This window comes from Trichoplusia ni, chromosome 9 (genome assembly GCF_003590095.1).
Source record: "Trichoplusia ni isolate ovarian cell line Hi5 chromosome 9, tn1, whole genome shotgun sequence".
Taxonomy (NCBI): Eukaryota; Metazoa; Arthropoda; class Insecta; order Lepidoptera; family Noctuidae; genus Trichoplusia; species Trichoplusia ni.
This window is the reverse complement of record NC_039486.1, coordinates 6892271-6917542: the sequence shown is the minus strand read 5'-3', so window position 1 is coordinate 6917542 and position 25272 is coordinate 6892271. Positions and strand designations below refer to the sequence as shown.

The window sequence follows — 25272 nt, the reverse complement described above, 5'->3', positions numbered from 1 at the left end:
TCATGCGGCGAATATGGTCCTCGCTTATTAGATTACTGCGATATATGGTGCACTCTGACTGCACGAGTTCATGCCTTCAGTATGGTACATCCATACCAATATTGTATATCCGAATTGTCTGTGTGTGTCGCTTACACACCAAAACTACTGAACCAATTGTAATAAAATTTGGTACACGGATAGTCTAGAGCCTGAACAAGGACATAGGCTACTTTTTAACTGAAAGAAGTGGTTGTAGAGGGGATAATATTAAAGTTTATATAAACATTTTTTGGAATATACTACGGCTTTTGGGTATTTTGATTTTAAAGAGGGGAGGGATTTTCACAGGTTTTACGACGCTATGAAATTTGACACAAATGTTGTTTATTTAAAATAATGAAATATACGTTCCGCGGTGGTAACTCTCTCTGTATCACCCTATAAACCGAGTCCACGCGGACGGAATCGCGGGCAACAGCTAGTGCCCTATACTTATGTCGATGTTAGTAGAAGTAGGACTACCAACTATTGACGCCTTTTACCGCGTTGTCACTTCCGTAAGCTGGATTTAAAGAAGGGGGAATATGTACGGTTTACTTGCGAGTCTTTGAATTATTAATCGTGTCATCTTTGCCTTGATGTTACATACAAGAGAGATGTATATTGTCTTAAACTCTGTACTAAAGGAACACTTGCACCTAAACATTGTAAGATGGAAGAAGGTACCAGTAACTTATGCAGATCTCAAAGTCCTTTTTAATTGTTTCGAAATGTAGCTCATTGAATTTGTTTCAGCAAACTGTAATACTATAATATCGTAAATATCTCCGGTATTGGGGTCCCGAGGGTGATACTAATCTGTTCCATACTAGTGGGTCCCTTGGGCCATCGTTTCGTACGTGTGGCCTATTCTTAACCAGAGATCACACAGTTAATTGCGAATAAACCGATTATCCTTTGTAATAGGGGGCTAATAGTCTCATACATTACGTAAGTCGGATACTAAGGACAGTAAAACTTTCCATTTTAATTTGCTGTTATTACCAACGGTGATTCGCTTTGAGACTTCAGTTAAAATACAATAAAAATGCTCTCCATTCAAAGCTGCTAATATCCATTCTCTAATACGAACATTTTCAATTTGTTAGCGCGAAGTAATAAAAGACTTCCTTTCCCTATATCCCTGAATTAAGTAGCTCAATGTTTGCTAACTAAGTCTCGGTAAACACAATTAAAACGGCATCTCGCGTGTGGACGGATTCCAAGAGACTTAGATATAATTTTCCGTTGTAAATCCGGGCTTTAAGGAGCCCTTTCGAATTCCCTCGTCCGCCGTAAAGGGAATTTTAACGATAGCAAATTGTCTATTTCGACTTGTCTTGTTTCCGGCTAAAATCGTAGTCATAGAGAACATTTTTAACTAGCCGTTTGTATCGCAGCCGCGTGCCCGCGTTCCGATTTCCTTTGGGAAACTGCCTTATTTAAGATACGAATATAATGCAGCTCGTTGTCTGTTTTCTTTTTACTTTAGCTTGTATTTTGACGCGTATCTTTGTAATTAATTATTCTGGTCCTAAATTAGGATGGCAAAATAATCAGAGGACATTTGGTGTATTTTTGATGAGGTGTGGCTTCAGATATTCATATCAAAGTGCATAATACATCGGGTCGTGAACTCGGTTCCAGAGATATCATATACCCTTAGGTTTGCGTTTGTGTACAGGTAAATAGTGTTGTTGATTTAATACCTTCTCTGGTGTGTAAACAAAGAAACTCCTTTGTTAAATGGGTTTTATTAGAACAACCCTACGTTGGCTTAGCTGTTATTATGCTTAGGTAACACACACTTATACAAGACTTAATGTTTTGTTTGACTACTCGTGTATACACATAAATGTCATTAAATTATTTTATATATGTAAAATCATCCATAGTTAATAATTGTAATTTAATTTTTTTGTGAATATCAATTAGCTCATGTAAAAATTAAAATTGTTTAATATTGCTTAAACTGGTTATTAACGTCCTAATGAATACTAAAATTTAATCTAACTTTTATTATTAATTAGTATAATACTATAACCCGTAGTTATCTGATAACGATACTTGTATAATATACCAGAGCTCAATAAGCTCATCAGTAGAAATTTATCAATTTAGGTACCTATTAAAAGGTTAAAAATTATTGCACAACGGATGTCATTTTAGACGATATTTTTTGCAAGATAAAAATAAATTAAAAAAACCTCAACTTTTAAAACATTTTCCCCCCAAAACTTTTCAATGTCAACTTGAAAATTGTCTTAGAACACCAGAACAATTATTCACCTTTAATAAAAGCCAAACTAAATCTAAATCTCTCAATCTGTTCGGGAGCAATGATACCACTGACAGACATACAACAAGACATACTGGTCACACTTATAACACCTCTCTTATTTCGCCGGTAAAAACATGTTTGTCATTTAGACATCGATTAATAAATGCTAATAAATAATCTATTTATACTAGTTACTATACACTTATGATAGGCTACATTTTTATGTAACGTATAATTTTTGCAAATGCCTGTCATGCTATTTTAATGTTTATAAACTAAACTATAAAGTTAACACGTGTGTTGTTGTACAATGTAGTTAGGACATCGTCGTTGAGTGGGTCGTTTCCTCCTATAGATCGAGACTAACAAACAGCTACATGCTACGCCGTAGCCGCTCTACATTAATAGACGCCACGCTACGTGCGCTACGAATACGATTAGTATTCGAATACGTATTTAACATTAGCACAAATGGCAAAACATTTTATAGAATATATCTGTGATGTTTTTACATAGAAACTTTATGTAAAAGGCAAACAGAGTTAAGGCTTAATGTATTTATAACCCACACAGAATTCAGAACAAAATTATTGAATGGAAACAAGTAGAAACAGCAAATAATATTAAAAATAAACGAGATTTAAAATTACGAAAACACAGTATTGGAGTAATACGAATTTATTTCATCCCACCGCAAACAGATGAGCATCTGCTTGTTTCTATATTTAAATTTATAATATTCCAATTAACAAATTTATTTTTTGGTTTTATCCGAGAGAAAATGAGGTCAGGGTTTCTGATGGCCGGTGCTGGGCTAAATCAGAGTAGGGGGGGACAGAACAGGGCTAACGAACCGGACCAACCCATTACTTCAGCAGACGGGCGCTGTCATGGCTACAATGCCGTAATAGGTAGCTATACACCTCCTTGTTGCCGCGGAAAAATGATTTAGGGCCTCCCTACCATCGGACACGCGAAAGTGTAATGTTCAATTTTTATAAAAGTTCGAATAAATTTGAAAGTTTTGGAAGTCGATACGGAATTTCGATTTATAATTACGTCTCGACATGACTGAGCTCTAATTAGCGTTGAAACATTTACGCACCCGTATTTGTTTGAGGATGAACTTTACGCGCAGCGCACACCATCCGTTTTGCGAACGTCACAAATTGCGTACAATTATACCTATAATACGGTGTTAGCTCAATTTACTTCCATACAAATAATTAGAACAGTACGTGTCATGTTTGCTTTTTGTTTGATTAACTTTACTTAATGAATGCTGTGGTGGAGTTGACGCCTTTGCTCAATTATATCAATGCCTTCGCCTCTGAATGACATATACCCAATTACTATAAGGTAGCATATTTTGACCAGCACTATATAATATAGAACTAACAAGTCCATAATTGAGCGATTCGTTTAGCTCTAACTCTTGTAGACTGAGTGTAATTTTTCATCAGAGAAGCTACAGTTTACTAAGTCAGTGAGTGAGTTTGAAGAAAAAATTATCGAATATCTACATATTATATCGATAACAAACTGTATTATAATACCGAGACGTTTAGAAATAACAATGTAATACCAGATTTACGATTCCTACACGTATCGGAAAAGTCAGGGAAAGGTTATTGTTATCTATAAGCCTGTTTCCAAGTAGTGCCGTGCAACGTGTAATCCTTATTAATCTCAGACTATACGATGACAGATTAATATACATACCTACACGTAAATATAGGTAGAGGGTTATATGTAAGATTGTTTTAGTAATCGATACCGCCGAGACATGTTTGGGCGGTTAAAATGTTATGTTCGTCTTGCTGGATTCGAAGTAGATTTTCTGCTTTCTAATTACAAATGTTGTTCGTTGGTATTTTACATTGTCATTTGGTTACGTAAATAGAATACAGAAGTGTGTCAATTTTGAATATATAGTTATTACATTTTAATTCAAGACTTATTTAATGTTGATATGATTGTCGTTGAATATACTGTACCACAATAAGTAAAATGTTTGTAAGACTTTAATATGGAATTTCAAGGCCTAATAATTGTCCAAAGTAAATATTCGGTTTTGTTGCGAATCAAAACAAATCGCTGAAAACTCAAACTAAATATCTATGTATGGTAAATACAAAACCGCATAGTGTGTTTTTATTCCCGAATATAAACACACAAGTTGAATATAACACCTGAATATTCCTAAAGCGATACATTCCACTATCGATATATAAGCCATTATCTTCAATCATAACTGGATTAATATTTAAGTGTTTCATGGTCTACGTCCCAAAAAGATAGTAAAACAAGAATCATGTCTTGCCCCAGTTATTCAAGTTCATTTGAAAGCTTTTTCAACTTTATAGATATATTTCATTTGGATCATTGTATTGGATTTTCTTGAAATTACGAATATAACCAGGGTCAACAGTGAAGTAAGGACATAATATATACAATAGACCAGTTTAGGCGAGATTAGCGTATTATCGTATCAACTGCTTTCTTTTTCAAAAAAATATTTGTGTTACTTGTAGAGTTTTCTTGTTACGTAAGTGCAGTATGTTAATTCCTGAAGCTTTAAAGTATGTATTACCACCTCCATAGATTTAAGTATTTACTTTCAAGTTTTTATCTATACTAATATCTATACTAATATATAAAGCTGAAGAGTTTGTTTGTTTGTTTGTTTGAACGCGCTAATCTCAGGAACTACTGGTCCAAATTGAAAAAATCTTTTTGTGTTGAATAGACCATTAATCGAGGAAGGCTTTAGGCTATAAACCATCACGCTGCGACTAATAGGAGCGAAGATACAATGGAAAATGTGAGAAAAAACAGGACGGGTATAAATCGAAACTTATATATTCTACCCACGGGGACGAAGTCGCGGGCAACAGCTAGTTTCTTATATAATTCTTATTGGATACGATAGGGTTAAGGGTTGTGCATGTATTTTATGTAAAAGATACTATGAAGAGGGTTTCCCATTGACGTTTTATAACCAGAAGTATCATAAACTTTACCTGTTTCATTTGCATATATAAATTCATTATTCTTTATTTTGTTATAAGAATACACAAAACATTCAATGTGGTTTTACTGAAGACTCGAGGAAAATCTGATATTTAACTAAGTTCAAATCTCTGCAAAAGATTTAAGTTCGGTTCAAAACTTTGCGCAAAGAGATTTGAGGTCTATCGTATCAAAAGGGCGAATCATGTATTTTCGAATTCGCCAAATTACTTGGTACAAACTGAAATACAAACTCATTACTTGTTGACTCATCAAAGTAAGAGAACTTTCGTAGGGGTAAAATTATTCTGCGTAGACGTCCATTGCCAAGCGAAGTCTAATTTCCCGATTTATAACAAAAAAATACTATTGAAACAGACATAAACGAGTATTGACATGTTTTTTTACTATAAATGTATAACTGCCAAAAACTAAGGACGAGAAAAGTTAAAAAGGCTGATTTAATTATTCATTAAGGAAATAAATTCCAGCGTGATCGATGGACTTAAATATGATTGACTAACAAGGTACAAAAACTAAGTTATCTAGAGGACGTTGATTGAACGACCGTGGAACTTCGCAAGAAATTGTCTAAAAGAAATTTTGAACTTGTGAGGATACTTCGGGACAAAAAAACCCGATGAATAATATTCAACGAATTTCTTATTCAGGAGGTACTTAGATCTAGTTTCTTCCTTCTATTATACAAAGTTTCATTTCACTTTACAGATTAGTGAGTTTCTGTTAAACACGGTTTTGGAACATAAAAAAATCGATTTGTGTAATGTAATTGGAAGCTGAACTTAAAATTTCGACAAGCGTATTTTCGTGATGTACCATTTCCCATACAAACATTTTTTAGGTAACATTTTGCCATTTTTAACCGACTTCAAGGAGTTTCAAAATACGACTAGATCCTGGTTCGATGTTGTATACTCAAAAAACAAAAGAAATGCAATGTGGTTCACCTAGCTACGCAAATGCTTACTCTAGATCCACAGCAGATGGCAAACACAGCTCCATACAAAACGTGGGCCATTTTAATGCCATTGTTATCCCGTGCAAGAGGAGTCATAACAGTTGATCCCGATTTTATTGCACTCCTCAATGCAATATTCTACCTTTTTTACACATACTTACCTGTCAATCTGACGGATATTAGATTTCTGCAGGCGACGTTATTAAAGTTCGCTTTACAAGTGTTTCAGTGACTCCATTTTTGCAGTACTGGCATTTGAGAATTTGTATTTATGCAGAATTAAAGCATTTAAAGATTGCCCAGGAAGTACGTTCTTATAAAATGGTTTTGTTGCATATTCTTCCGAATCAATATTGCTGTTACAAGTTAAGTAGTATTTTATGATTTTATCATATTTTCAATAAATAAAAACTTAGATGAAGAAAAGGATGTTGAAGATGTTACAAAGATTCTATAACGAAACACAAAAGAAAACATATTTACTACTTATTTATTCAAGTTTAAGATAGTTTTTTCACATTTGTCAAGACAAACATATCAATGGTCGAATAATATTTTTTTCTGCCTAAAAAGGACATTACATACCAGAAACTCCAGTCTACCGTCAGAATTAAAAGCAAACATAAAATCAAATTAATTGACTATTCGAAATAAAAACGACGATTTCAATACAGGTTATTATTTAATTTTTCATTCATGTTTTATTCGTCTCTTAATTTTTTTATTGTCTACCGTCGTGTTATGCATACATAATTTTACCTTTTTAGTATGAGAAGAATATTAAGTACGTGTTTTTTCAGAGTTCATTTAGGTAGACCCCGAAAACGTTATGTGTTGTTTTATTTAGTCACAGATTTAGATATAACTTATACTCCATGCAGATGAGAGAACTATTTTATTATAAAACATGACATTTGAAAATGCTCTGTTGATTGTGTTATTAATATCAAAAACATTAATCATATCTCGTAAGTTTATCGAGTATCAGTTGTTTGAAAAATTGCTGTTTAGTTTTTTGCTAGCGTACATTAGTGGGCCAGCTTTATTTAGTCACAGGGAGAGTTCAAATATGAGTACCAGCTCATTTTTAAAGATGTTAGTAACGAAACTAATTCTACAAAACATTACATTCAAAACGTGACCAAATTCCATATTTAACAAAAACATACTCCATACACTCACGTGATATGAATTTCGATAAAACAATATTAATATGTTGTAAATAAGAATAGAATAGAAAGCGAATACAGGAAGATAATCAGAAACAGGTGTCAAACCATCCTTTTATATTTGTCCCGACCGCGCTCGCCAACGGGTAGTCGTAAAAACTTACCACTTCATCGAGTGGGTTTTATGAATCGGGTTCGAATCGTACGCGCTCGGCCCCCCTCGTGCCGCCTCGGCCCTCTTGGGCGGGTGGAAATTCAGTCTTCGAACGTAGCCGCCGCACGAGGCCGCGTCGCCCACCCTCGCCAAATTCAGTTAACATCGTTAAATAAACAATTATTATTGTTAATGAAAATTCTGGAGAGCGTGATAAAAATTGTTTTTAAACTAACAAAAATATTGTAGAGTTGTTTGAGTCCCTTGTGGAAAGTGCTGAAAGTTTTACAAGTGCAATTGGATTGTGAACAAAATTGACTTAAGTACGTTGGGAATTATGCTAAAGCGGCCTACTAAAAGTATGACATTTATTAAGGTGAGAGCAAGGAAATTAGATTATTTAATGTTTTTGTCATTTTAGAGTGTGTTTCGTGATATCTGTCAACGGAATTCAACAATTAAAGGAGTTTTAATTTCAAGCGTATCTAAACTTTTTCTTGCGAACTGTAAAATAGGTGAACTCATTATTTTTTAATTAATTTTATGGTATGTGTTTTATGAATGTTCATTCTATTGATATAAAAGTTTATCGTGATGTTAATGCCAATTTCTTTGAAATCCGTACTTTTAATAAAAAGTAATGTTACTTATCTTATTACTATAAAAAAGATCCAATATAATCTAAAAGCTTCTTATTTATTTTTAATTCGGAGCGTTAAAGGCTGTATTTTACGTAAATCTCATTTTCCTTATTAAGTAAAAAAAAATAATCAATCGTTTCGGAGTTCGGTAGCGTGTTAAGAGGTTTAATTTCCTTAATTTTTCGTCCTCCTTGATACAATTTGAATAAAAAATACAAGGTTATTTCGTAATCCCCGCCGTTGCTTCGAATACTTTTGCTTTTGTTTCACATTCTCCGCTTCGTGAAGGTTTCAGGTACTTACCATTTTATTCCGTAGTCTATTGGAGATGTATTGCCGAGGCCTTTGCTTTGGTTCGTTATGACGGATGTTTTGATGACCTCATTATTTTTTTTAATCAACATGTTCTGCGATGAATCTATCGAGGTTTCATGTCATTACTATAACAGGTACATACAATACACAGGTATATTGTTTGTAGTATTAAATCCACATCAATATATTTTCTACTCGCTTTTAAATTTTTGATAGGGAATCGAATAACCCATTTTAAGCGGAAGATAGTATCATAATTTTATTATATTTATAGGTATTTATTTAAAATCTTTGATCATGAATAGTTGTCCAAAGAAAAACAATTGACCATTTAATTACTTTCACATTTGAGAAACGGAAGCTTATCGCTACATAATATTTGAAAGGTGGGCCCTAGGCAAGTAAGGGTCATATTGTTCATTAATCAAATGTTTGTCGAGTAAAGAACCATAATGTTGAAGTTTAATGAGGTTAAATCATTTGGGTAGTTACTGAATAGTCGTAAGTGTCCTAAATGGTATATTATAATGAGTAATAAACCCGAAGACCACGACACTTAACTTACCTCTTTGATACGGTATAAACGATTAAAAAAATTACTGTTCTGGAAATATCAAACAGTGCTGAGCAGTGACCTTTCCCTATTTCATAGTTTAGACCAAGATTCAGAATTTTAAATTTTCATATTTGGAAGCCAGGTCAATTCAGGCTCTGTTTTTATATAAGCTGTGGTGTTTTAGAATAACGAAGAATCTGTGTGTATTAAAATACCTATCCAATCAATTAAAGGGTTGTAGAGTAGCGTAAAATAATTAAGTAGTAGTAATTATTTACTGAAAAAAAAACAGGATCAATTTAATTAATTTCAATTGATATCTTATAGATTATCTCTGGCACCACTGAAAACGAATAAATCATAACAACTAGGTAACCTAAAATTGAGATTTGTTAGTTCACGAGAATCTCCCAAATTTTTCAAAATAAATATGTTTTAAGTTTAAGACCTAGACTTTTAGCACGTTTTGTAAGTCGACATATCCTTCAGCGCTATTATTCATACATACGAAGGTTTCAGATAGGACGTTTTCCAGGCACTTTTAAAACGGTACAATAATGACTCTACGTGCACGTTGTTATCTAAATCTTATAAAATAAATATTTAAATCTCTCCTATATAAATTGAATAACGATAGCTTTATTTTATCCGTCTGTATAAAAATACAGCTCTTTCTCTAGAAGAGTTACATTAATTAATATTTAATTTCTTTGAATTATTTCGTAGCTCTAATTTAAATGAAACAGTCATGAAATCATTTTCATATTTGATCGTCCGCGGTAATTAGTGTCAGATCGTAAATGACTGTCTAATATTTTCCTGCGTTCAAGGCAGCTCTCGGTTCTAAATTTATCAGAGTGACATAGCTAATTAATATTAATATTATGGAATATTAAAGTTGTCCCTTGGATTTCTGTATTTCATAACTTTGATTACTGGTAATGTATTTGTCCTGCTACGTTCACTTGTAGTTTATTTGCGGTTATTCTATTAATAAGAGGAGTAAGAACAAATAGCGTGCAACGTACTGTCGTAATAAAAAATGTCTTGGTTTTTCAATGAATTTCTCAGAATATAAGATACCGGTAGATGTGTTTTTACTGGGCAAAGGCTTCTTCCAATAAAGTAATATAGAAGGAACAAACATTTATCTCTACACTTGCTCTCTTGAGGAATATTACTAATAGTAATTAAAAAAAATACAATTATAACCTGTACTTGCGGGATTTTGATCCCCCTGTATGACAGTAACACTTTTTAAATTCAATTTTAAATGAAGAACTCTTCATTACACACACTACTATATGAACGTCTTTTGTATACATGAGTATTTTATGTACAAAATATGAGAGTCTTCGATGTTGCTACTTAGTAAAAATATTAAATTTCATACTCGGTATCATGGGTATCTTTTTGCTGTCGACTGTACGACGACATCAAATAACCGCAACGATTTCTGCTCGGATAACCAGACTGAGTTCGGTGGAGCAATTTTAAATTAATTTAAAGTTTTAAATATATTTTTTCATTCTACTGGACTGATGTTTGAAATAACATCCAATTAAAAAAATAAAATTGTTTTGAAATTGCATATCGAGAGTATTTAAAGAATGTGAGGAATGCACGAGTAGTAAACTACGAATGGCGTATTGTGTAAATATTTTACTAGTAAGTTAAAAAGAAAAGAAAATTGTATAAGAGTTGAATATTCTCTGTCCATTGCGACGAATAATTTTTAAGATCAGTTTTTTCAAATTTAATAAGTAGACTACAAAAATCAATAATTTTCCTTGATTTTCGCGATACTATTTTAGTTTTCTTATTAAAAACTTTTTGATATTTGCGATGATAATTTTAAAGTTTTATACTAATGATACTTTATTTAAGACGAATTATCCATTGTTTTTACCTTCTGAAATCTGGAGCAGTCTTAACAAAGACTTTTATATGCAACCTACCTACGTTTGGCTTTGCCTCTACCTTTGCCCTTAAGTGAAAATATTGAGTAAAGCCGAACACACGACATTGGTAAACAGACAATGAAAACTTAAGGAATAATTCAAAATCTGTTTTAATTCTTTGTCGTTAGACTAGCAATCCTTGAGACGATGGATTTATTGTTATAAGTAATTCATTTAAAGGTTTTATTAAATTGAGCTAGCCTCCATCGGGTTTATCGGATGACAATCGATTTAGCTAGGCTTTGGGTCAGATCTAATTAAAAGGTTATCGACACGAATTGAATTTAATAATTTATTGTACAAAATGATATAGTTACCTTCATTTTAATATTGGAATTGGTGAATTTAATTAATATGTAAAGTGGTCAATTTATAACCGACTTTGTTAGCGCCATTTTTGTTTGTTCAAACTAGTCAAAACTGTCCATATGCCTGTGAATAATAAACAAACCAATCATGAACGGACACTTCTGTTAGCGTCACCATCATGCATCAAAAAAATAAAAACAGTTTACAAATGTTCCAGAAAATATAACAAAACAGATTAAATTTAATCTATGGCGTGTAGTCGCACTCATTCAATTTTGTAATTGTTTCGTGGTTTAGTTAAAATGGACAGTAAAACTGTTATCAAACGGAGCGTGTATTTCAAACGCGAAACTAAACGAGGCACGTCCCATGTTTCGGGGACAGACGTGAAATATATACAAAGTGCCTTTTTCAGACGACTTCAATTACAAGCAAACATCTTCCACTGCTCAATACGCTTGAGTATCAGTGAGTAAGGTTCACTGGGATCATAAAACTGGCCATTTTATGATTCCAGAGCGCTGCTGTGGCTTTGCATACTATGCATTTTTATTGGCATTAAACCTATATAAGCACCAATGTTTTATGACTGAACTTAAATTAAATAAAAGTTACATTGTATATGCATTACGGTACAGATAATTTCATACTCAATTAAAAGCAATTGATTCTATTCGAATGTAACAAATATGTGTCCATGAAATGTGTGCCTGCAGTTATGGCCTGTTATTATTGTTGCATAACATTTCTGAACAAATTTATTAGGCCACAGTTAGTGTTGGCTAAAACAATAGCATAATTTTCATTTGGTATCATTGTGCTTTCGCATTTATTACTCGCATAGTCGCCCGCTGAGTGGGTGTAATTAGCTGTATGTGTTTAAAGTACCTATATGCCGTGTGATTAATTACAAGCATAATGAGAAAATCCGATTTATTGATTGTAAATCAAATGATGCTAATTGACTCTTATCAAAATTATTTTATTTCACGTGTAATGTGACATCGTGTGGCATGTTTTAAAATATACCTTTATTTATTTGTATAGGTTATAGGTATATTAAATAACTAGCTGTTGCCCGCGACTTCATTCCCGTGGGTAGAAGAAGATATAAGTTATGATTTATACCCGTCCTGTTTTTTTCACATTTTCCATTGTATCTTCGCTCTTATTAGTCGCAGCGTGATGGTTTATAGCCTAAAGCCTTCCTCGATGAATGGTCTATTCAACACAAAAAGAATTTTTCAATTTGGACCCGTAGTTCCTGAGATTAGCGCGTTCAAACAAACAAACAAACAAACAAACTCTTCAGCTTTATATATTAGTATAGAGTATAGATTACTGTAGGTGGAGTACGATTAATTTGATTTTCTGGTCAGATCACACAGATATCTAAAATACAAATTAAGAATTCAATCTATTTCTTAAGAACGTAAAACAAAATAATACAGTCATAAACAATTGAATAACGTGCGGTCTTATTGCAGCAGTAAATTACTGTTCATTTGGTTCCAGTTAATTCTCTCAGACGACACATTTAGAACAAAAGAAATAAAACCCGAATTATACATCTTATGAAGGACAATAACACAATGGTAGGTATTACAGCGAATTCGTCATTCGTAAATTATTGCCGTCACTGGCACAATAGACGATCGTTACTCGTACGACGAATCGTGTCCCTACAATTATATCGCCTCTGTATTTATCGGGACGATTTATTTATCGAATTACGCAGCGACTGCTATTTAATTAACGCGCGACAAATTTAGCAAATTGCTTGAATTAATATTTACAAACCGGAATCGGGCCGAGATAAAGTTTCCTTAACTAGCTACTCGTCGCCGTTGTGGGAGAGTTTGATTATGTGAAACTCTGCCTTTATTGCCGGACCTTTTACATTCTTTATATTTCATAATGTTTATTTTTAGAGATATTTTGCGGTTGCATTTTATAATATGAAATTTTTCCTTAAAACATAACTGCATAGGAATTCAGGCTGCTCTACATCATTATTATCATTGTAACCAATGGAATCTTTAAACATCTTCATAAGCTGGGTGATTTGTGACTAGTGAAGTTTTATTTTTACAAAGATAATATGCTATTTATCCATTGTTCAAGACAGCGACTGTCGAATTTTCTGTGTCAGCAAAAGATAAACTCAGCTTTTCTAAACCTGAGCATCGTAAAAGGCGACAGTAGACGTGGATAAGTGTACTATGGATAAATTTCAAAAACCTTATATTCTCCATAAAACGATTCATTTTTTATAAGCGATATACTTTTTCAGTACCTAGTGTATCTATCTAGCATTACTTATCATAAAATAGTACTTCAGTTCTTTTTCATATCCTAGCCTCTTTGCATGACATAAACGTTCATTTTATGAGCAACATCGCTCATAACTTTATTTGTGAAACATTGAAATTCAAATGCGCTGCAAATAAACCTTTTCCACAGTATTGTATATAAGTCTAGCTTAAACTGTTGGTTCGGTTGAAGCAGTACTACACACGAGGTAAAAATACTTCGTATATTGAATACAAAGTAGTTTTGAGTGCAGGGTTTCGAGTAACTAGTTTGAAAATAGCCTAAAGTGGAATAGCTAGTTATCTGTCCGGCACTTGGCCAGTTCGTTACCCACTAAGGGGATTATCGGCGCCGCCTCGGACTCAGTCTGGACACGCGTGACAACTTAGTACATACATAAATGTATATTATATGTATTGTAACCGGCACAGTTCTTTTATAAATATTTGCTGTTGTTTTTTTAACATTTTTGTTCTGCGGTATTTATTGAGACGATTACATTCAGAGTCTAAAAAAGGATTAAAGAAAAAACTAATACATGTGTTCTAAAAACTAAAAGGAGTAATTAAAAATAAGCTGATTTTTGAGAATGTACCTATAACAAAGAGAAACAAATATGATTATTCAGACAAACTAAGTCACCGCAAAACTTAAATCAATTGAAAAACACAGACCGGGATTCTTTTGCACGTATTCTGAATGTATTTTACAAAGTATAGAATATACATTGGAATATTTTGTTTATGGCTAAGGATATTCTAAATTGAATACTTCGTCTGTTTTTAGTCTGCTAACAATATCCAGCACAAGGAGCACATTTACAAAACTTCAATATTTTCTTATTTTAAAAACGACTCCCGCCTTATGTAAATAATCCTTGTGTTTTCACAAATATTCAAGTCACATGCACAAAGACACCCGGACTCAGCACAAACATTCCTGGATCACACAAATGCTCGTCCTACGCGGGTATCGAACTCGCAACACGTCGAGCTGAGTGGGTTTGGCGTCTTTTTGCCATTTTCTCTTTTTGCCTCGTAGCGTAATTTCCTTGACAGAATTAAGAAATAACTCGACTTAATACTAATGGTTGTAATAGATCTGTCGTTGGCCGCTACTTAAGGCAGCCTTGGGGACGCCTTCAATAACCGTAAATAAGGCGCGAAACGTTCGAGGTCACAGTACATGTTCGGCTGTAAACCTTTATAGGCTGGTCTCCTACTAAACTACGTTATCAAAACACTGGCGAATAATGGCAACGAATTCTGAATGACTGTAACATGGCTTTCGTTTTATTTTTTTACCTGAGTCGTATTGTATTGTATGATTCTGTGAATTTAAGCTTGTAGGTATATCTGACTAAAAAGAAATAAATAAAAATATACAATTTAGGTCTAATAATCAGAGCGTTTAACAAAATTTTGTTATAACCACTTTTTAAACTATAATCAGCCTACTAAAGTTGAAATAGACAGGCAAAATTAACATTTTTTGAGAGCATTTCTCTATGCTTCCACGTCCCGTCAATTTCCATAGTAAAACCTTCGTTAGGAATTGTCACCAGCTACGAGTAGAATCCCCTTTTCATCCGAGAGTGTTAGTTAGTGGTTTAATTAAATTAAGTATTGTCAAAATGCACTCATTGTTCTATTTCGCAAAATGAATGTAAAATCCCAAGGCTCTTTATATAATATGATAAGTACGTTATAACCCACTTATACAATTTCCCTCTGAAAATCTGACGTTGAAAATAGCAGTACATTCAAGAAAGTTCTATGACGAACCATTTACATTGTAGCTGCATGTGGAATACATTTCCAGTTATACTAAGACATGCCTAATCCCTTTCAACATCTGCTGCACGAATACATACATACCTTAGACTGCTGGTTTCTGCTCCTATTGTTTAAATTAATATCATTATTTGATACATTTTGCTGGGCTTCTCATTTGGTTTTGTGTTAATCATCATTCGTGTTAAGTTTGAATATCCATTGTATTCGTTATCCATACTAATAGTCCAGGTAATAGGATCTTATTATAGAGAAGGGAAGCGCATTTAAACCATTTGTGCTGGCCAGCGGTGTGGCTATTTTAGAATAAAGATTTCCACACTAAAATTTTCTTTCAGGGAGTGGCTGGCTTAATAAAAGTAGGTATTTATAACTTTAAAAGGTTACATGGTTTGACTTCAAATTTACTGATTGAACTACTGTTGTAAATGTGTGTTCAGAAAATTTAAAAATAAACTGTCTATTTACTATATTATGTCAATACAAAAAATGATTCAATCGTAGAGTTCATATCCTAAAGAATGGTTTCTGACTATCGTTGTGATATGTTGTAAAAGAAGTAAAAACTGTGCAGATTTTGTTGCTCCTTTTTACTACGCTTCAGCACTTAGAAACAGAGGTGGGCCGACACTGAGTACTTCCTTAATTTGACATTTAAAATGTGCTACTTACCGACCTATCTTGAAATTGTAAATTGATCCTCATAGAAATTTTGATTTCATTTGACAATTATTAGAAAGAAAATTGTGCAGACTATAGAAAAACTCTCAGTTGGGCGAAAAATAAATTTTATTTGTCACCCACAAACAAATAAAATTTTTGATCGTAGCAAGCGTCGCCCAATTTCAGTCTTAATCTCTTCTATTATTTGTTCTGATAGTGACAACAGAAATACATCATCGGTGAAAATTTCGACTATAGCTACCACCGTTCATGAGCCTGGTAACGGACGGACAGTAGAGCATCAGTAATTCCCTTTTAGGTTTGAAGCCCTGAAACAGATAATCACTCATGGATACATTAATCTGAAAATAAGTACGAGGATAGTAACCTTTAGTTTATGATTGGCATAATTGTGACGTCGCATTTCGCTTTCGACACCTACGCGTGTCTTGCGTGGGTGTCAAAGAAAGTGGATGAATAGGCCGAGTGCGGCCCATTCCCACCCGTTTATAGAGGAAAATGTTGGTTCATTTATAAAGTAATTTTTGTTGAAAATCATTCGTCAAAGTCCAGCCTTTCATGAGTCTATTTCGTTTCCTCCAAGTTTGTCTTGTCTCAAAACTTGTAGCACATTTGACGTTGAAATGGGTTGACAGATAACTAGAAAAAAAAACATTTTACATTTCTTTAATTATAGGAAGTTATGTAGATCTCAACATACCAACAACAACGTAACGATATTTGAATATCTTAATCTAGTCATTTATTGAAAAAAAATCTATGAACGAAGTACCTACATACACAGTACTTAATTAGCTAGAGTATGACAACATACATAATCTCTTCTAAATTTTCTTTTGTCTAATACACATTTGTCCTCCAGGCGAAATTAATGGTATTCAATCAACGCGTTGTTATCTATTATAGGTTGTCGTACAGTTAGTGACAAAAGCAGATGAACAAAGACAGATGTAATGCTAACTGTCATCATTGTTCAGCGGTCTCTACAATATTAGTTTTCAGCATTTTTTCAGTTCAAGCAAGTAGTTCATAATCTAAGTTTTTTTTTTAATATAGCGACTCCATAACTAAGGAATTTAGTCCTTATGTCGCGGATGTTTCACAAACATTCAAGACACATGCACAAAATCCAGTCAAAGTTATTTCGTTTCGTAACATCAATACTAACTTTTCGCATTCTTTTTGTGTTTATTTCGACTTTTGTTGCTGAACGTACATTCGTTGCAGGGTGCTCGATCACATGGTAAGCTTCGACCACTCGCTTTGAATAGGTGGCCTTCTGTATAAGAATAGATGACCGATTACAATCGAGCCCTTTCTTTCTTGTAAATCTCTTTTGAGTTATGGTGTTCTATAGTGTCAGGGGTGTAGTGGGCGCTTATGGTCGTGATATTTTGGAATCACAATTAGATGACGCAAAGTATTCTTCTCTTTGTATTTTTTAAATAAATTGTGCTGTGTCACTCCGCGAGGAAGAACTGAAACTTGTAAATAAAGAAATGGATGTGATTACCACTCATTCACTCTCACTCTGTCTCTATCTACCCACCCCCCGCTTAGGAATGTTTATCGCAACCTTGTTAGAAGTCGCATTAGAAGAAGTTTCAAACAAAAAAAATGTTATTATACCCAGCTCTCAGCATTGATAGGTCTCAAATATTAGGTTTAAGTAAAAAAAAAAAAGTTAATTTACATGTCATAGCATGATATAGCAGTTTAGACTTATTGGTATAAAGTTTGCAAGAATTTATAACTAAAATATCCAGAACATTGGAAGTAATCAAGTTTCAGTTACGAATAACTGTACCTAATGTAATTAATTCTCTCGTGTTAACAATATTAGTGCGACAGTGTTCCTGTTCCAGTTGTTCTTGTTGCCTACCATCACTTAACATTGCTGCAGTAGAGGAAGCGAGACGGCGAACTACAAGGCATATAGCTTCTCCTCTTCACCTTATTCTTTTCCTCATTGGTAACAGGACAGCTTGAAGAGGTGGTGTTAGCCCCCCTGACATTATCAGAAATAATATAAATGTAATTGAAACAGCAATTCCATTTAACAACGTAGTTTCAGTTTTTGACATTATCGATCTCGTAGATAATTGATTTCTCTCCTTAATTAAGTAGTCACTCCACTTACGAGCGTCCCTTTAATCTAATTACAAATACTTTCCTCAATTTTAATATTTTCATCATCTTGAAAATTAATGGATCTTAAGAAATTAACGTTTTGAGCATGCTGGGGCTCAATTCTCATCTCTTGTAGATCCTGCTTCATAATTTAAAGGTTACATTTTCATTGCTTTCGTCTTGTTGGGATACTTGAAGAATACATTTACATAATTTTGGATATTGATAGAAATAGAATACTGTGTTTTCTTACCTCAATAGTAAAAGTTTGAGGTATTGCAGCTTGAGAATGTTGCTTTCTATTAATACTATGTATTAACAACAGATATTTTGTAGTGTTTAAGTTTCCAAAGGGCAAAAGCGGTATTTTTTACCAATGATATTCGTTCATTTCATTCGATTTCTGTTGCGGTTATAACAAAAAATAATAAGATATCAAACCTTTGTCCAAAACTAGCTTTCTTTTAGCTTTTGAGGTCTAGCCCTAAATAAAACAAAAAAATACTAGTTCAACTAACCACCGATCTATACCAAAACTGGGATGGTTTATTTTATAAATTAATAGCACTATACCAACATCACAAGTAGAAATAACAAAGGTCGATCTTATTGCTTGATAAAACAAAATGCTGGGTTATTCAACCATCCTAGAAGTTTATTATTAGTACACTCGACTGATATTTAAACTCGAGCCCTTTAAATTATCAGTCACCACCAGATGTTAGGCTTCTCGTAAAGGGTTCAACTAACTAAATAAGTACTGAATTTCAATCCCTTCAATTAAATACACAACAAATCTCAAGTATTTGAAAGCTCAATTATCAGTGACATCAAAAAGCACCTTAACATTATTTCTTAAAGAAGAAATTCCATATTGCTTCTGTTTTCTTTCCGAAACTCAAACTTTTCAAAATCATGACAAAAAAGTGATAGTTGTATTTTTTTTTATTACAAAATACGTTTCTTTTGTTGTTAAAACTTCTACTTATTTTAAACGTTAATAGACAACACGTATGCATAGGGATGAAAGCTCATAGTCACGTGACTTATCAAAACGAAATGTTGTGTGTTTGCTAATAACGTTAAAGATTGTAGTATTGTATTTCACAGATTCTCAAGAGAAAATGAGTTACCCGGGTGGAATCGAAGCCTTGCTAGTGACTTTACGCCTTACGCATTAGGCCTTATGTTTTAATTATCTTAACACTATAACTGAATTTTTTTCTCCAATCTTTCTTTGCATGTCACCCTCACAAGGCTAAAACTCCTTAATGCGTTAGTCATTTTTATAAAAAAAATCGTATTACCTCAATATTCTTATAAGTATTCTCAAAATATCATTCGTAAATGATAAAAGTCACCTTATTGTATATCATAACGTGCAGTGCAAGTATTCATATAGTATGACTGTGTTCGTTCGAAGCACGAAAGTGAACTTATAGTGATTCCAATATCGTTTGTAGGTGCCGTAAGAAGTCCTTTAAGTATTCGCAAGTTATATCCACGCTATAACGTGTTGCTACATACAATACTCGGAATTGCATTTAAGAAACTTTCATATACATAGGATTATAGCAACTTTTCCTCAGACCACAATACTGTTTCTCTTAAATTCATTTACTAGAATTTAAGGTCTTTCGTTGTTTACATTTAGAAAATAAAGTAACAGGATTTTTTGTTTTAAACTCGCGTAGTTGCGAATTTTATCTTTGTGTGTCATAAACATTCTAGTCACACGTACAAAGACATACAGACTCAGGGTATGGATCATACAAATGCTTGTACTACGATGGACATACATTTGTGTGATCCACGAATTTGTCCTGGGGATCGAACTCGCGACACGTCGTACTCAGTGGGTTTGACATGATACAAGAATTAAATTCGTTAGTGCTCAAGCCGTTTTACATTATAAAAAATTTTACAGTAGCATTGACTAAAATCAGTCAGCCACAGGGGTAAATAGTATGTGATACTTTATTTTTATTTTATAATAACTATCGTGAGACTGATTCATTATTAAATGATGTAACGGTTTACTCACGTGAATTTATCGGGGTAGTCCGACTGGTTTCGGACTAATTCGGACCCAACCGGATTCCTTAATCATGAGCAGACGCGGCGGGATCGCGAGTTCGACTCGCGAAACTAGTCGGGCTACCCCGATAAATACGCGTGAGTAAAACGTTACATCATTTAAGTATGTGATACTGTATTTATATATATTATGTATGTAGGTACACAGTGTATAATTATGCAAAGATTCTTGGAAATGTAATTGAGCTTTAATTGGAAAGGCAGTTCTATGAATTTGAAGTGCGCTTGTAATGTGGTATATTTAAATGTTGTATCGATAATATTTTAGTTTAATGTCGGTACTAATACCTAATAATATGAATTACAGTAAGAAGGGCTAAGGATAGTTAATTTCTTAAAATTCTTTTGTTTTAATGTACTGTGTCTTTTTCAAGTCTGATCTCATGTCCTGAAAATATGATAAAAGTACGTGTTTAAACAGACCCTTCGTTATATTTCAATTACCATTTTTAATGGACATAAAACACTACACTTGTGTACTTTGGTTAGGGCAGACAAATTTTGAAAACTATGATATTCCAAATTAAATAATTCACCATATTTTTAAATTGCCTATTCCTACTTCGTCTGGACATGTCAACGACAGCAAGATACTTAATGACACACAAACTATTTGACATTTCGGTATACGACCACAAAACGTGTACGAAAACACGTAAATCAATATTAATTAACACCTCATACAGCCATAGAGTACGAAATATTTAGTAGTGGACGGATGTGGGTATGAAGCCAATTAGCGGGGCGTGGCGTGACGACACGTACTCATAACATTAACAAGCGGGAAGCGGCACGTCACGCTACTGTCGCGTTGTCGCGCGTCTTAGCACGGTAACGGACGGCTGTGGTATTAAGTAAATGGCTAAAGCATTACGACAGCAATTGTTGTTGCAATGTACTTTTGTTAACGGTCGAATGTCTAAGTTATGTTGCAGAAATTATGCTACCGATTGTTTGCTAGTAAGTAAGGCTACTCCCGAGTTTCTCAATTTTACTCAGTTTTACAGGCAATTTTATGTGATAATAAAGACTAGTTTCACACATTCCAGAAAACCATGACGATGAGCTTCGGGGCCTAGAAGAAATACTCGTATGCTCTACAAATTCTTGCACATTTCATTAGGGCGGTTTTCACAAATGCGCTAAACGTGATCAGCTGAATTTAATATTGTCTTAGCTGATTGTGCCTACGCTTGAATATAACTGAACTCAGTTTAAGCGAAATGAAACGTTTTTGAAATTCGATTTTAAGAACTTGATCATTTAGAAGACCTTAGTTCCTGGAACCTGAGTTTTGATAAGGTATAATAACGTTCTTTTGTATTGTATCCTTAGATTTCAGTACATTATCTTTCAACGAGCCCTACATTCCGTCGTTTGCTTTAAGCATGCAAGTCGAATAGTTTGCGAGGCCTAGTATTGTTTGCAATGCACTAAAATGAATTTTGACAACCGTTAATATGATTTCGAAAATCCTCGTAACCTTAATTTTGAAAAGATAAATACTGTTTTTGCTCAGTTAGTTTGGACAGGAAATATGTGACAAAACTTTTAACCCGGTTTTTCAGAGTAATCAGAATTTAATTGAGTTTAAAAGGTCAGTGTTGCTGATGAAATCTCGCTTGCAAAAAGTATCGAGTCTTAAGCGGAACGAACTCCTGTAGATGATACCGCAAGGAAATTTTCACTTTTTCTTTTAAAATAAAACTCGGAATGCAGGTAATTTTATGCCTTATTCCGTTTAAATAAAGTATAAAATCTAAACGTAAAAAAAATAAGTGATGAAAAAGTTGTACTAAGTTGTAGCCAGTACAGATATTCTCAGATATAAATACGAGTAACAAGCTAACGTTTTAAAAATTCATGAAGTAACCCGATAAATTTATCAGCTATTCGATTTTATGATGAGATATAAACTACTGGCCTATCGCGATCTATGAATAAGTAATCGAATATATTTTATCTCATTCAAACTTATTTCTATCAGAATATCCGGACTTTTATAGCTACTTACATGTTTATTTAGGTAAATTTCTCTTCGTCGGATAAATTTCGATGTTGCTGAACATTTTCTGAATGTTTTTGGGACTCGGTTCTATTTTGTAAAGTGGCTGTGGCATGACTCTGCTCTTTAGGATTTTTTTGTACAAATCTTTAAGTAGGTGTTACCTATTTTTTTTTCTTATATATATGTACTTCAGCAGAATGTTTATGCCATTATCGGTACGAAAAAAAATAACCACGTCAATCACAGTTTCCATGTAGTCCTACAGCCATTTTAATATTTAGCCGTGTTTGTTACGTCACATGTTTTGAGGGGTTACAAAATTTACGATCGCTTTTATAAAATTTGTCGAGTTAGTGGGACTTAATCGAGTGTCTATCATCGCGATGAATGCGTGTCACTGGATGAAACAGCTCGTCGTAATTCAGACGCGACATGACAAGCAAAACCTATTGTTTAGGACTTGTTAAAAGCACGTGAATTTGTTCGCACTTTCAGAGTGTTTGATGTAATTTTGCGATTTATACGAATATACATCATAAATGTCTTATTGCCTATTGTTGGGTTTTTATGTGATACAAAGTAAATAAAGTTGCCTTTGACGTCAATTTTTTTTAGTTCCGTAACCAGAAAAAACCGGACCCTTATCCGTCTATCTTTCATCGGGCTGTACCTCATAAACTGTTAAATAAGTCACAGGTTGACAAAGGATAATTTATTTATGTTGCCACTATAAACATCCAAGTTAAACGACGGTTGGCAAGGTCAGAACTTTTATGGGTCTGGTTTTTGTTGTCCTTTAGCCTATTTGTACGAAACTCTTAGTACCGCCAGTCTGACTCACACTTGACCGGTCCCGCTGTTGCACAAATAAGAAAAAAAATTGAAGACTGATTTGTTTTCATAGTCATAACTCAAGCAAGTAAACAATTAGTAATCATCATTGAGACGTCGGATGAAAACGACTAGTTTCTCGATCAATCGGATCTCCTTAATTACGAGATCATTACGCGCATTCTAGTTCGGGGAACTGATACGAAGTGATAATAAATCAAACCCAATAATAATGTTCCGATAACATTTAATCCAAAAGAATGAATAATTATTGAATTTGGATATACTTATGACGCCCTCGTGTGCAAGTGATATACGCTAATCAACTCCCTCAATGTGTGAAAATGTTTGCCCATCATCCCGAAATGTTACAATTCCTAAGTTATGAACTAAGATAGAGACTGGTGTCTGTGATAGGTAAGACCTGTGTCACTACAAGGCAGAGACGAAGCCAATTTCATAAAAGTGCAAAAAAGAGAAAAGAAATGCCCTTGCCTTGACCAGAAAAAGGGGTAATAAAGTAACGAAACACATACTTATGAATTCTCGATTTTTTTTTCATATATTCACGTTTTATTATAGAAAAAATAGTCCCAAGCTATACCATTTATTATTAAAGTGTCAACAATGTAATTCTTGTCAGGCACACAGCGCCTGCTCCAGTTTTAAAGAATCACTTGCAATGTTCACGTGCATGTGGCGTATTATATGAGACAAACGTTCTCGGGCTTGCCTATGACAGAAACAACTGTTTAGATAGGACAAAAGCTCTAACTGGGCCACTTACGTCGCGCCCGTTCTACTTACGGAGTTCGTATCACAGCCTTGTCAGATTTACTTTGTTCACAAGGGCTACTCCAAGCTTGGTTCGATAAAAAAATCAAAGACGTTCCCAGAATATTGTTCTTGCAATTTTGGGAACTTTCATTTTTGAGTTTTTGTTTTTTGGGTTTCCGAGAAAGGTTCGTGTATTGTAATTAGGCTGGAGTAAAATTTCAATCAATTTTATTTCTTTTTTTAGTTTATTCATTTTGAATGATTTATTGAATTTCGCATACTGATTGAAATTTGTAAAACAGAATATGCTACAGAACTTATTGAGCGATTGTAATAAAAACTTAACGATTTATTTTCTTGCTTTTTTTTTCTAAATACGTATTGAAATCACAGTGATAGTTAACTAATTAAAGGATTTGATTATTTTGACTATACTATAAACTTATATACCTACTATTATAGTTCCATCAAATTGCTTCACAATTTTCTAATTTCCATTCTTAAAAACAACAATAAAACCATAATACCGACTTCCTCTAATGAAGTACTGCTATTGGTTCGTAATAAAAAAATCACGTAACTTTTGTGTTTTCCCTTCGACTATCGCGTGACCGGAAACAGATTCGAAACTTTACCTGCAACCATGTGGTTGAACCGTAAAACTTAACGTTATTTACTGAAGTCGCGGCTGTTCCGATATTGTGGTACGGTCAGCAAAGAAACTTGATCAACAATCAGATATACAAAACAAGACAATTATTTTACAAAAAATCTTGGCAATAGATATCGTGGTGGGAACTATTTGTGATTTCTAATTGCAACTACTTGGTACTTATTTCATATTTAATTTTGAGTCTATTGTTAACTTTTTTTGCTATCAGTACATCCATACAGGGGAACTATGCCTTCTTGATGTAGAACATATTACGTCAACCGATGCGGTTTATGTTTTAGTATAGCATGGTCACCATGATTGTTTGATCCGACTGTTATGTCGCGTATCTTATATGAAATTCAGTAATTACACCGTGGTTTGCAAAAATACTGAATGTTGAGGCCTCAAAACGTGTAAATTATCTCTTATCGTCATTTGACGTTAATATATAATATATCCAGATGTTAATATATAATATATATCCTGGGACAACTCACACACGGTTATCTGATCCCAAGCTAAGCAGAGCTTGTGTTATGGTAACCAGACAACTGATAAACTTACTTATATATTTCTAAATACATAC

General features: G+C 33.6%; 1 protein-coding gene across 1 annotated transcript in view; it reads left to right on the top strand.

Annotated features, from left to right (window-relative positions):
• Positions 1-7250: 7250 nt before the first annotated feature.
• LOC113497477 overlaps positions 7251-25272 on the top strand; it is a 54254-nt gene continuing 36232 nt past the window's right edge. The window contains exon 1 of the mRNA XM_026877040.1: positions 7251-7992. The gene's annotated coding sequence lies outside the window, so the exon portion shown is untranslated. The remainder of the gene's footprint in view (positions 7993-25272) is intronic.